This window comes from Filicampus tigris, chromosome 4 (assembly GCF_054856515.1).
Source record: "Filicampus tigris isolate MCC_2025a chromosome 4, RoL_Ftig_1.0, whole genome shotgun sequence".
Taxonomy (NCBI): domain Eukaryota; kingdom Metazoa; phylum Chordata; class Actinopteri; order Syngnathiformes; family Syngnathidae; genus Filicampus; species Filicampus tigris.
Genome location: NC_141220.1, coordinates 17096064 through 17109902, shown reverse-complemented (window position 1 = coordinate 17109902; position 13839 = coordinate 17096064). Strand labels below are relative to the sequence as shown.

Here is a 13839-nt window from a genome sequence, read left to right as displayed (position 1 = left end):
GCGTGCTGGAGCCTATCCCAGCTGTCTTTGGGCAGTAGGCGGGGGACACCCTGAACTGGTTGCCAGCCAATCGCAGGGCACACAGAGACAAACATCCGCACTCACAATCACACCTAGGGGCAATTTAGAGTATCCAATCAACTTACCATGCATGTTTTTGGAATGTGGGAGGAAACCGGAGTGCCCGGAGAAAACCCACGCAGGCACGGGGAGAACATGCAAACTCCACACAGGGAAGCCGGAGCCGGGATCGAACCCACGACCTCTGAACTGTGAGGCGGACGTGCTAACCAGTCGACCACCGTGCCGCCCGTGGAAACACCATTCACGTAAAAATAACAAAATGAAAAAAAAATGGAGATAAGTGTTTTTCACATGACAGCGACTATATATAACACTGCAACCATTATTTTATTTGTTTCCCCGTCTATGGCATTTTGTATTGTGTGTTAGCACAGTTATGTGGTTGTTTTAAATACACAATGTTTAATGCAGTTTGTTTTATGTTAATTTTGACATCACCTTGAAAAATGTTTTGATGATATCTATTATTTATTAATTACAATTAAATGTTCTTGTGTTCAATTGTTAACGTTCACACATTAGTCCCTTTGTGAGTAAATTGATACGAGATCATCATTGCGTCAATATTTTTTTTTTGTTTGGTGGTGTGTGTTTTTTCTCAAAGGGGTTCAGGAAAACACTCGATTGCAGTAAAATAAATAAAAATATGTAAGATTTTTCACATTTTTCACACAGTGGCTTAAAGTGTTTCAAAGTTCAACGTCAGTGTAATACAGTGCCGAAACTGCTAGCAGCTAGATCAACCGCCGAAGAATACACGAAGCTAACTTTTGCGACCAGTTGACAAGGTTCGTGATTAATTCCTCAAAATCACACGCACGTACCACAGTACCTCATACATGATATTTTTTTGCGTTGTGAAACGGTGCATGTTGGAACGTCTAGAGTCAAAACATTTCCATTTATGTGGTACAGACGAACTAATCTGTCATTTTAGACTAGCTTACCTGAAGAGTGCACAAACGCATAATTAAGCTATTGTGTAGAAATTCTCATAAACACAGTCTTACCTTAAAACCGTTTGTTAAAATTCTTAAGAGCTAGTAAGTATTGTCGGTGGCTGTTTTATATCGAATCCCACCTAAAATTAAAATTCCCTGTACACGCTGTTAGTTGTATTTTGTATTGTTAGCTATATTCACATTTTTGTCTGATCAAGATGTTTATTTACTTGTACAATACAATACAATACAATACAATTTTATTCACATAGCACATTTCATAGCAGCTGGAGCTGTAAAAAAGCACTTCACAAAACAATAGATAATAAACGATAAAAAGGCCATAATACACAAGTGTTCACCCACACAAGCACAGGGAATGCAGGCAAACTTCAAACACACCGGTCTGAACTGAGATTCAAACACTGGACCTCAGAACAAGCAGGTATGCTTCACACCCACATTCTATAACAGGAAATACAATTTTGAATTTTAAAACTCAAATTGAGAAGGTGTTATAGCTCGTTACTATGCTTCTGTACATAACTGCTGAAACTCTATTTCTGGAATGCAAATGCTCAGAGAAAATGTTCTCTAGGATTTGACGTGGATTTTACAGCATTCTATGCAAGTCCTTACTTCGTTTTCTATGGTGTTTCTCTTTTTCAGAGTGGAAATAGAGAAGCTAAAGATGACTATCCCAGTTGGCATCGGTTGAAAGGCCAGTATTGAAAGCTCCTCAACAAAACCATTATAGCCACAGTGTTTTTCTTGCATTGTTTGAATGATTCAGACAAACCTCTATAGAGTACATGATAAAGCTGAACTGAACAAGTAGTTACTTCAAATAGTTACAGTACATTCCTTGTTTTTCAAATGTTTTGCACTGTAAATTACACTAACAATCTCTCCTCATGTGCCGTGCTAATTGTAGAAGTTCTTGAATGGAGTTGGGGCTCTCCCTGCTGGCCGTTGCCAAAATTCGCAGGACCTGCAATCTTATTTAAAAATATAAAATGAAATAGTATTTATTTACTTATTTATTAAAAATGAAGTTTATATTTTTGACCTGTATAGAAAAGTACAGACACCTTGTGGCCTCCTTCTGAAGGATGTTTCCTAGTGGCCAAGGAGACTTCAGAAAAATGGAGCCCCACTAAAATAAACCTGTCTTGCAAGATGCATGTGCGCCAAGCTTAAATTGGCCTATTTAAAGGAATAACCACGGACAGCCTTTGAATAATATTGACTCGCAAAGTATGCTGAGGTCAAGGACAGAAGGCTAGATGGAGAGCTAGCTGGCATGAGAGTGATGGAAAAGACCACCGGTTCTGTTTCGGATTCATGCAAGTACAAAGTCTCAGGCCAAAATTCAGACTGTATTTTTCAGGGTTCGGAAAAACTAACGTGTTTGGGCAGTGAAGCAGAACTATTCGTTATTCTTGTGGTTCTATGTCTAATATGCAACATACAACTTTAAATACTCACTTTGTGTTTAACAATAGTTCTGTATTTTAATTTTTAACTGATGTAATGTTTTTTTTAATGTTACGAGCAATGATTTGAGTTACAACCAGTTGGTGGTGGGTGTGAACTTCACAACATTAAAACTTGCTTCAAGGTTTTTATTGCCACTCCCATTTGAAGTTTAATGTAAAACTAAACATGAAATGAAGCGAATTTCAGGTTGTGTATTGAGCAAAACCACAAAAATGTCTTACAAAGGTCTGCTACATTAATGTTAACAATTAATATGAAATGCTATAGACAGGCTATCTTGCTGTAGTTGTAAACCTTTATACAATGGATTGTATAATGGAATGAATTTGAACACAAATGTGGAAGCAAGACATACAGACAGACACTAAAAATATTTACAGGCATATATAATTTATGATTAGCGAGATGACTGATAATGACTAATGTCGCTTAGTCTACTGTGTGCTGTATTATATCTGTATTACAATGACCACCTGCTGCTATTTGCTGGTGATACGGACTGATCCCTGTCATAAATTGTGAAAATCTGTGAATTATTGGCGCCAGCCCCCTCCCCGCCAATAAGGGGTTTGTGATTGCATATAGATGCTAAAACGGTAGCGGCAACATGCTTGAAATTGAGAAGCTTATAAAGCACCAACGCTATGTGTCTAGCATGGGCACAATCATAAACCCATGTTACATAAACGAATATTCAATAGTTAAATTATACAACACAAACACACCACCTTAATATGAGGCATATCAGTATTATTAGCTAGCACATGACATGTGCCTAGTAACATCACACATGGGCAAACAAATATGCGCATTAGCACTTTACAAAAACAATATTAAGTAAATAAATTAACCTTTTGGTATTTACGCGCAATAATAATGCGAGGGGACACAGGCAAATAATTTGGATACAATTTACATTTCATTTTGTCATCAATCCAAGCATTTAGCAGCTATGCTCAGCCTTCTGAATTTCCATTGTGTAATGCTGCATTTTTTTTTTTTTTTTTTTTTTTACAAGCCCTTATGATCAAAAATGCTTGGGAGAAGAATAAAAAATATGACAGCAGGCTACAAAATTTTTCTGTTGCACCAGTGGAGTGCTGTATCGTGCCAGCGCACGTGTCATGTGAAAGGGAAATATGAAATAATTCCTTTGGATGCAAAATGGAAATTGCAGATGAAGTGCCTTTGAAGAGTAATTTCTATGAGTAGCAGAATGTAATTTAGATCTCATGCTTTTAAAATCAAAACCTGTGTCCATATATTTGATATGGCTCAAAATGTTTCGTGTTCTCTACCACGGATGAGTATTTATTGAACACACACAGAATATTTGCCGCTTGTCTGTCTGAATCATTGCTGTCTTGTCGTAAAGCCTTGCGTAAAGCCAAGCACACTATCCATATTCATGTGATTTTTGCCGGAAGGCATTTGTGTCTACTAAAAATAGCAGAGTGAGAGGAAGGGTCTAATAGTGTGTTTCCTAACATGCACGAGTCCTTGTCTCCATGATTGGTTGTGTGCACATGCATTGGTGAGGAGAACATACTTCATCTTCAGGTACTTAAAATAATTACACTGGGCCAGAATAAAATAGATATGCAAGGTGCAGCCATTAATTCAAATCATCTATTTAAGATGTACGTGTGTGTCATAATCCATCTTTTGTGCATTAGATTTTAATAATCGAAGTGTTTAGCGTTTCCAGACAGCAATACGAACGTTCAGATTGTTCATTTTGTTTCCTCAAAGATAAAAAGGTTTGAAGAGAAAGGGAATTACACCAGCAGATGGCAGCACAAACCAAGCTTCATTTGGTTCTCTGACTGCAGCCGTTATTCAACTCTGTCGATATGTAGGGTCTTTAAAACTTGTTAATGCACACAAATTGAGTATATAGTTTATTCACAGGAACCTATCGAAATCTTCATGGTACATTTTTAAAAAAAATTCAACTTTCCAATAACAAAAAGGTTCACTTATTTGTTTCCCCAATAACAAAAAGGTTCACTTATTTGTTATTGGGTTTTTTTTTGTGGGGGTGGGGCTAGTGTGTGTGTGTGTGTGGGGGGGGGGGGGGGGTGATCTCTGTGAATGTCCGTGGTGTTGTGTACGCATGCGCAGTGCAAAGGTTACAAATACCAGCTGATTGTCATCTGTCATTTCACCTGAACCGTCAACCAGGAGCACACAGCCCCTTGATTTATGACCTGTGGTTCACTGTTCAATAAGCAAGCAAAGACTAACACGAATTGTGACAATTAGCAAGGGAATAAAACAGTAAACAGAAGTATACACAGGTGACACGTTTAACTTTCTAACTCTCTCAAACACCATTTTGCAATTGTCTTTATAAATATAATAATTCTGGGACACTCTAATTAGTTTGGTTTAGATTTAAAAGAAAATAGAAATATGCAAATCTACGGCCAAACTCTCACCACCATAAATCCATTATTAACTGTACAGGTATTTTTCAAATAAGATTTTAACTATCTTAAAGGGAAGTCAACCCCAACATTTTTTTTCAAGGATATGTTCTATGCACTAGTTGAAACAGAGCATTCTGATTAATATTGAATTTGCATAATATGAGTTAAGCAGCAAAATACACCTGTTTTTAGCCATATCTGGGGGCGGACATTTTCTCACGTCTGTTGACTGTAAATGACGTCACAGATGCTTAAGGCTCAGGCAACGACTAATCACAGCTCACCTGTTTTCTGAAGCTGAGCCATGACTGGTCATTATGTGAGCCCTGAGCATTTGTGATGTCATTTTCAGTTGAAAGAAGTGACAAAGTGGCCGCCCGCAGTGATGGCTAAAAACGGGTGGATTAACTGTTATTCCACAAACGCAATATTTATCGGAATGCCTAGTTTCAACTAGTGGGCCTGCATAGAACACATTCTTGAAAAAAATATGCTTGGGTTGACGTCCACTTTAACTTTAACATCCCAAAAGCCGGCTGGGATAGACTCCAGCACCTCCCCGTGACCCTGTACAGGATTAGTGGTGTTGAAGATGACACACATAGATACCCAATTATTCAATAGAATTTTCAGTCTTGGATATCCGACTACCAAAATACTTGATAGCAGCAGCCCTATCTATTCAACAAAATTCTACATTGGTTGTTGAGTGGAAATCACTGAAACATGACAAACATTCTTTGCCATGTTGTTGGAAACTATTTTTAGCCAGATACTTTACACACAAATTTTCCCCGGCTTTCAATGAAGTGTCTCCAAGTGTATGCAGGCCTGCATTAATGTGGCATGGATGCAGGCCATTTCTTTCTTTTCTTCCTTTTTCCCTTTTAAAGCATGTGAAGCCGTGGCGGAGCCGGAGGCACTACCGGTACTCTTGATTTCCTCAAAACCGGACATGGCAACTGTGACAATGAGGTCTGTGAGCCTTAGAGAAGAAGGCAGCTATTGTGCACGTGTAGCAACCGAGAAAAGCTCATCTACTAGATAGGCAAATAGAACTATAGATAGATTGCTAGCTGTTTGACCTGTTCTCCATATGGTACCATCAGCAAAGGTTAAAGAAAGGAGGACTTAAGGTCCATATTCATCATGTTCAGCAAAGGGCAGTACTCTCATGAGCCAGCATTAAAATTAAATCGCCCAGCACATGAAGCCTGCAGCAGGCAGGAGATTACATTTAAAGGCAATTACTGAGACTGACGCATATCAGATATCATCTGATGTTTAAACCAGACAAACCAGTCAGCTGGAGCTCTCTGCTTCTCATGATTCCATTGTGACATAAGTTTCACAGAACCTCCTATAACAGTAGCTCGGTGTCTCATGTTTGATCCGCATTATGAGGCTGTTTCTTACAAATCACAGTAGTAGTAATAGCACAGTAGATCAGTGATTGACAGCCATTGTGCCGCAGTGCAATAGTGTCTTTAAGAGATCATCAAGTGTGCTGCAGGAAATGATAACATTTCAGTTAATTGGTCCAAATTATTTGTTTAATATAAATAATGTGTCTCCGTCTATTTATCCATGCCATGAGTGTAAATTGACAGTCAGAACAATGAAATGCTTTTTTTCTCCAGATAGGAGAATGTACGATTGACCCATGTATCCAGAGTAGAATTATAGCTTTTGTGTTTATCTAAACAGCAAACGTGTGTATAGATTGAAATGAGATAATTAATTTAGTGTGTACTTGATATTTTTGGTGACAATTTTCTTTGGTAGTGTTTTGTTCCTTAGCATTACTATGCATAGTTGTTCCTAAACTATTGCTGGGAATGTTTGGTCCAAAGAATCACTGCATTCATGCAGACATAGATCTGTGTAAACATAAGAACACACACCCGTGTTGAGTACCATAACACGGACACGTACCAACACTTGCAGTGTCACATGGTGAGTAACACGAGTCCTGCTGACATCTCAGCAGTGTGGCCTTTTTAACTCACTGCATGAGGGTAAGATTTCCAGATGCTACTCTTAGACTAGAGAGAAAAGGGAACCTGTATAGAGTAAGTAATTCAACAAGTGAGTGCTTTGGATATGACAAAGCAGCCGGTTGCTCTAAATTAAAAGAGAAAGGAAGTCATAATTTCACACCACGTAGATGCTGTTGTGATTTATTTGTATCAATACCAGTAACTTATATATCACATGTGATCATGTAATCACTATCTGGAACCTCAAAATTTAACTACCTCAAAGGTTCTAACATTTGGATACCAGACTGAATTTTACCCCCCCCAAAATGTACCTCAAAAGTCACATGCTGCCATCAATTGTGATGTCACAGCAGTCATGAACATTTCGTGTGAGAAATCGTGAAAGGATTTGCTCTTCAGTCAGTTTTCCTTCTTGGAGGCTTTCTGCGACTTTGTTTGCGACACAGCTTTAAAAAAAAAAAAAAAAAAAAAAGGACAATTTCCTGGGTGTTAAATGTAAAGAGAAGGTTTCTCCAATAGAAGACTGTCATTGAAAACAGTAGACTCCAGGGGAGTGTGCAGTGTTACATAAGTATTTCACTGGCGCTGCCACGCCAGCTGGAGATGATGCGGTTTTGAGCCACAGGGTTGAGTGAGCATTATGCATATGTAGAGACTGTAGAGATCAGAGATGTCATAACATGGCAGACAACGTAGGCAATTGCAGAGAGCCACAAGCTTAAGGGTACCCCGAGAGACAGCTGACATTGGCCCACATCAATGACAAAATAATGGGATTGCTTTACATGCTATATTGACAAGGTGTCGGGAATCCCCCACTTATGGCCCCTTACCAGCTATTTCTGACTGGTGGCACGGAGGGGACCTCGAGAGACGGCTGATATTGATCCATATCAACGACCCGCGCATTTTTGTTTGCCTCCAGCATGTCAAGGCAAGCTCTTAGTAAAGATGGTGGTATCCAGACAGTGGAGTGGAGTCGCCCATTAAATCCACCTGCTAATGCTCACTGATATCTAGCTAGCTGACTAATGATTTGTGTTGTAGTGTTGGGTCATAATTATTGCAGCACAGTGATACATGGACTTATGAGCCATATAACCCGGAAGTGGAAGTTTTTCATTCTGCTCCTAAAATAACATTGCGTTATTTTGCAATATTTTTTTAATTAAATAATAGGAATAGGAAATTAGGCAGTTAATGAGCTTTAAATAATGATTATTATTATATTCTAGCTAAGTCTCTCCTTTACACTTTCTCTTTGAAATAAGCATTGTGATTTACTGTATGTCAGTTCAGCATTGTTTATTTATTATTTGAATATTTAGTAATGAATAAAAAATCACTTGTGTTGCTTAGTATATTTGATAATGATGTTATCAGCATTTGTATTTGATATTATAGTACAGTTCTTTTGATTAACTACAGGTACGTCAAATACACTCAATTAAAACAAGACTTGGATTGTCACATACACACATATGCTCGAATGCCTCGCCATAAGAAAACCTGCGATGTAACAAACCAATATTAGGAGATTTATTAGCGTTATTCATGCTTTGAAAGCAGACAACCCCTCCCTAATTAGATGGAGCACAGCTGTGATCTTGACCTCTTGACAGCCGGGCAAATTGAGCCATCATAGTGATTTGAAGGTGCACGCTAGGATTGAAGCCAACATAGAATAGTTAAACTCAACTTTCTTCCCTGATGCAAAAGTCTGCTCCGTGTCAAAGGGTTTGAAATGTTAGGCGCAATATCACACTGCAATTTACCGGTACTTTGTTCTGTATCAGTTGCTTGCCCTGTACACAAGACTGGCAAACAAAGAGTCATCATGTCGCTTCTTTGTTTGCCCTCATCTGAACACCGTGACCACAGGCCTGGGATCATGTTGTCATCTCAATTACACCCAGTACAATTTTATACTGTATATAAATGATGTTCAGTATTCACAAAATCCTGAGGCTGTGACAATATTTTAAGCATTAGTCACTGTGCTTCTAATCTGACAATGAGTCTAGATTAAACTAGTATTTAGAGACTAGTATTTAGAGACTAGACTAGAGACCAGTATCTAGTATCAGTCAAGACAAGTCACTTACAGTACAAATTTACAGTATTATTAAAACTTAGGTAACGACCAATCACGGCTGACCTGTTTTCTGAAGCTGAGCCGTGATTGGTCGTTACCTGAGCCCTGAGCAGTTGTGATGTCATTTTCAGTCGCCAGAAGAGACAAAATGGCCGCCCACCGAAAAGGCTAAAAAGGGGTCGATTTTGCCGCTTAACTCATATTCCACAAATGTGATATTAATCAGCATGCGGTGTTTCAACTAGTGGGCCTGCTGGGAACATATTCTTGAAAAAAATGTGTTTGGGTTGATTTCCCAAAAGTAGGAAAATAAGAGTAGTTTTCATTTCATATGTTGTTGTTCCTGAAAAATTAGGAAATGTTTCCAACTTTGTCACTGTTCCTCACAGGTGAATTTTTAATCATGTTGCAAGATTAAAAACCTGTGGTCATCTGATTTTCAACAAGCCCAAAGAAAATGATTATGTTCTTTAATATATACATAGTTGTTCTATAACAACACTTAACAACCATATGTTTTAAAGTTTTTTTCCTGTCAGCAACAAGAAAAACTGTTTTAGTATTTCATGAAACACCAATTTATTCGGCAGCTGTATTAACAGCTGTAACGTAACCTAAATATATTTATACAGACTTCAATGTTTTGCGATATTTCATTGAGAACATCCGGTTCCAAATGAGTACAACTTTGTAAATGCAAAAAGGGATTTCGCCAATGAACAGATACTCTTCTTTTTCATGTTCCTCAACTTGCAGAAAAATTGTTTCCAGTGAAACTAAGTTTTGTGTCTGAACAAATACACGAACTACAGTTATATAAAAAAAAAAGTGCTTGCACGATGTACTGACAGCTGGTATTGGATGGGAAGCACTAGCACTTGAATTACCAAGACAAGAGCAGCCTGGATCAATGTATGAGTCAAATAAAAGCATCTCGCACATGAAAGGCAGGATCTCCATGGTTTCCCCCTGAAGCTGGACCTTGTTGCCATGGGATTGGGATGAAGTGAAAACAGACAGACAGACTCTTGATGAGATATTATTAGCCTCCACGTTGACATGACGTTAAAACTCAATGACCAACCCTCTCTGTCAGGTTGATCAGTGGGTACCTTGTGAACTGAAAAACTAGATCAGGGTTGCGAGAGTTCAAGCGTCACAACTCTGTTTAACAAGTGTGATTAAATGAGAGGAGGTCCGGTTCCACCTGTGTGTGGTTGTTTTGTAGTTAACACACTTTGACTAAGCTCAGTGCAGCGCCTAAGGGGAATGAGTGGGTGGTGCTCTGCAAGGCAGGTGTACAGACAATACAATTGCAATCACTGTCCGAGAGATAAGAATAAGTTCCAGTAAATGTTTACATTAAATCCTGTCACGTGACATTAAAATAGCGGCATTTAGATTGTTGCTGCAAAAATGAACCCAGATCACCTTACGTCTATTGTCAAAAGTGGATGATACCACTAGCATTGAGCAGACTTATGCCAAGAAAGTGGTTCACCCAGGGGGATGGCTGTAGTGATGCTTACAAATTTCCTAAATGAGTCACTGACAGTGTAGTGGTTCACCAGCGTGACCTCCGTGCAGGCGCCGTGGGTTCAATTGCCAATCAGTAATGGTGTGGTTGTGAATGGGAATGGTTGTTTGTGTATACGTGTAGGTGCCCTGGTATTGACTGGAATATAGTCCAGGGTCTAGTCTTTGCCCAAAGTCAGATGGGATAGGCTCCAGCTCCCAACAGCACTGAACATGATAAATGGTCTTGAAAATAGATCGATGAATTGAATTCCCCAAATGCGGTCTGGTATTTAGGTTTGTTGGTGGCATTTTTGTATTTGCTTTGTTTTGTGGGGCAGCCGTGCCCGAATTGTTAAGAACAGCATCGATGGGGACCCCGGTTTATACTCATGGCTGTAGTGTCCTTGAGCAAGGTGCCAAAAACCCAAAATGCAGCCAAAATGCCCATGATCACTCTGGATGAACTGCAGAGCTCCTCAGCTACGGTGGGGGAGTTTATCCCAAAAGAATTCCAGCTTTAACTGTTGCATACGTGCATACTCCACTTACCAGTTTTTTATTTCAATTTTTTTTCAATGTATGAATTTCGTTCCACATCACAATTGTGTCCCACCCCAAAAAAAAATCTAATTTTATATATGTTTGAAGACTGAAATGTGGAAAAAGGTCAAACAGTTCAAGGGGACCGAATACTTTCGGAAGCCTCTGTATGTTACCTTACCTCATACATTTATTTGCTCCTTAATCTCAAAAGTGAGTTTGACATTAATACTGTTAATAGCGTTTCACAGATATTGACATACTGAGAGAAATGTTGATGATTTTAATGTCCAAGCCACACATAGTTTCATCTCCAGCGACATGTCCTCAACCTGACTTGTGACGCACTTCTAATATTGTACTGTGTGCTTGTTTACATTACTTGTGCTAATCGCCAAAGCTGAGCATGTTTGCCGATTGGAAGGGGGAGCCATAAAAAGTGATCCCATGGTCCTAAAACAACTCATAGCACACAACATTGACATCATGGAATACCATGTTCTCTCATAATTAGGTCAAAAATGGAGGGCTTGATGTAGTAGTTTTCAGAATTTGTGTCTATGGTATTGATCAGCTGTTGCGCATACAATGAATGTCACTATTTTACTAGTCAACATTTGGTGTCCCATTACATCACGGGTAACGGCGACTCATTGTTCTCAAGCCTTTATCACCCCAAATGTCAAACAGCTAGCCTTGAGAGCAAAAGATTTAACTGATTTAATCGGTTCCCACATGTTTACACTGACATTTTAAGTGACGTTTTCAGAAAACCTGGTAAAACATAAGCCCCGATAAGAGAGCTGGTGTGAGCGCAGTGTTTACATTGGAAAGTGGATGTGAGATATTTCTAGAGGAGGAGCCAAGTTTGTTGATCTCAGCATGAAAACATTATCACACTGTTTTCTAGCAACCAGAAAGCTTTGGCACAAATATCAAGTCTGAGATTTCAAAATAAATCTATAACATTTCAAAATGTAGTTATTGATTTTTCCAGTAATTGCTTTGTATATTTGCATTAGTGATGGCAAAGGCATCCAGGTAACTGAAGGTAACCCAGCAACTGTTTTCAGAGACTCCGGATTAACTCAGTGCACTTCCCCTTTCATGCATTTACATTTATGACGCACAGATGTTTCCTGCAGATAATAGAATATCACTTCTCATGATCAGGTTTAAGTGCCACACGTTGCCCTTTTGATATGTACAGACTGAAATGTTTATGTCTGAATATTGCATGTTTTCGTACTTCATAGAAAGATAGAGAGACTTTATGAAACCCATAATACTTATCATCACATTAAAACATATCAAATCCCACAAATTATTAATTTGATTTGGTCAAATGCAATCTGTTGTATGCAAGGCAGCTTTATTTACAGTATATGGCACATTTCATGCACAAGGCAACTCAATGTGCTTCATATGCTCAAAGAAACAACACCTAGAAACATTTACAAACACAACAGTGCTGACATTCAGTAGCAACACAGAGAAAACAAAAGTATACAAAAATTACAAAAAAAAAACATACATTGACAACATTTAAACACATCAGAAATTTTAAAATATTTATAAATAGAGAAAAACAGAGTACATTTCTAAAATAACTAAATAAAATCTTAAAAAAGACCTTAATCAGACAAATCAGACACAGATTAAAATTTTAATCTGGATTTTAAAGCATTTACACTCGGGGCTGACTTCACCTCTGTTGGCAGCGTATTATATTTGTGTGCAGCATAACAGTTAAATGCAGCTCCATCATGCTTACTTTGAACTCACTAATTGACCCAAATCTTCAGACGTCAGAGTCCAAAGACAACTAGGCTTATATTCAATTAGCATTTATTTAATGTATTCAGAACCCAAAGCATTCAGGGATTTATAGAACAGTAACAGAATTTTAAATTCCATTCTAGAGCTGACTGAGAGCTAGTGTAAAGCCTTTAGAACTGGAGTAATATGTTCTGATCTCTTTGTTGTGGTCAGAACCCGGGCTGCAGTGATCCGAATGAGCTGCAGATGTATATGCTCTTTTGAGAGAGTCCAGAAAGAAGACCATTCAATAATCAAGTCTATTGGAGATAAAAGCATGGATATGTTTCTTCTGGTTTGCTTGGAGGAGGCAATCCTTCAGTCTGGAAATGTTTTGTAGCTGGTAATTTTTTTTTGTTTGATTTGAAATGATTGCTGAAAATCAGGTCTGAGTCTATCAGCACCCCAAGATTTCTGACTTGGTCTTTGGTTTCTAAAACCAGTGATTCCAGGTGTTTTCGAACAGCAATCTCTGTTTCTTGAATGACGAAAACAAGTACCTCTGTTTGGTTTCGACTTTGTTGAAGGAAATTTTGCTTCAGTTGTTAATTTGCCCTAGACAGTGACACAATATGTTAATTGAACTTGCTGTCATTTGGGGACATTTAAAAATATAGCTGTGTCATCTGCATTATGTCAACTTCCAGTTTTGACTGAGTAGTCAACGGGAGATCATTTAAATAGAATGTATCCATATAGGCAGACAATTTTAATATCTTTAACATCATACAAATGTTATTTACATAAGTAAACCACTGTTAATAGTAACTAGGAGAAAAACAGTCAAATAAAGGCATACCGGTAATTTAAAGGTGATGGAGTTGCAACACAAATGAAACTCGTGCAAATCTGAATAGCAATCGATATGCATTCCATGCCTAACCAACGTCACAGACCATATCGTCGCT

At 38.4% G+C, this 13839-nt stretch overlaps 1 protein-coding gene across 4 annotated transcripts in view; it reads left to right on the top strand.

The window, feature by feature from the left end:
- Positions 1-677: 677 nt before the first annotated feature.
- The window catches only part of tln2b (talin 2b), a 122637-nt gene continuing 109475 nt past the window's right edge, over positions 678-13839 (top strand). For all 4 annotated transcript variants that reach the window (XR_015086415.1, XM_086027622.1, XM_086027618.1 and 1 more), the window contains exons 1-2: positions 678-872; positions 1695-1746. The gene's annotated coding sequence lies outside the window, so the exon portion shown is untranslated. The remainder of the gene's footprint in view (positions 873-1694; positions 1747-13839) is intronic.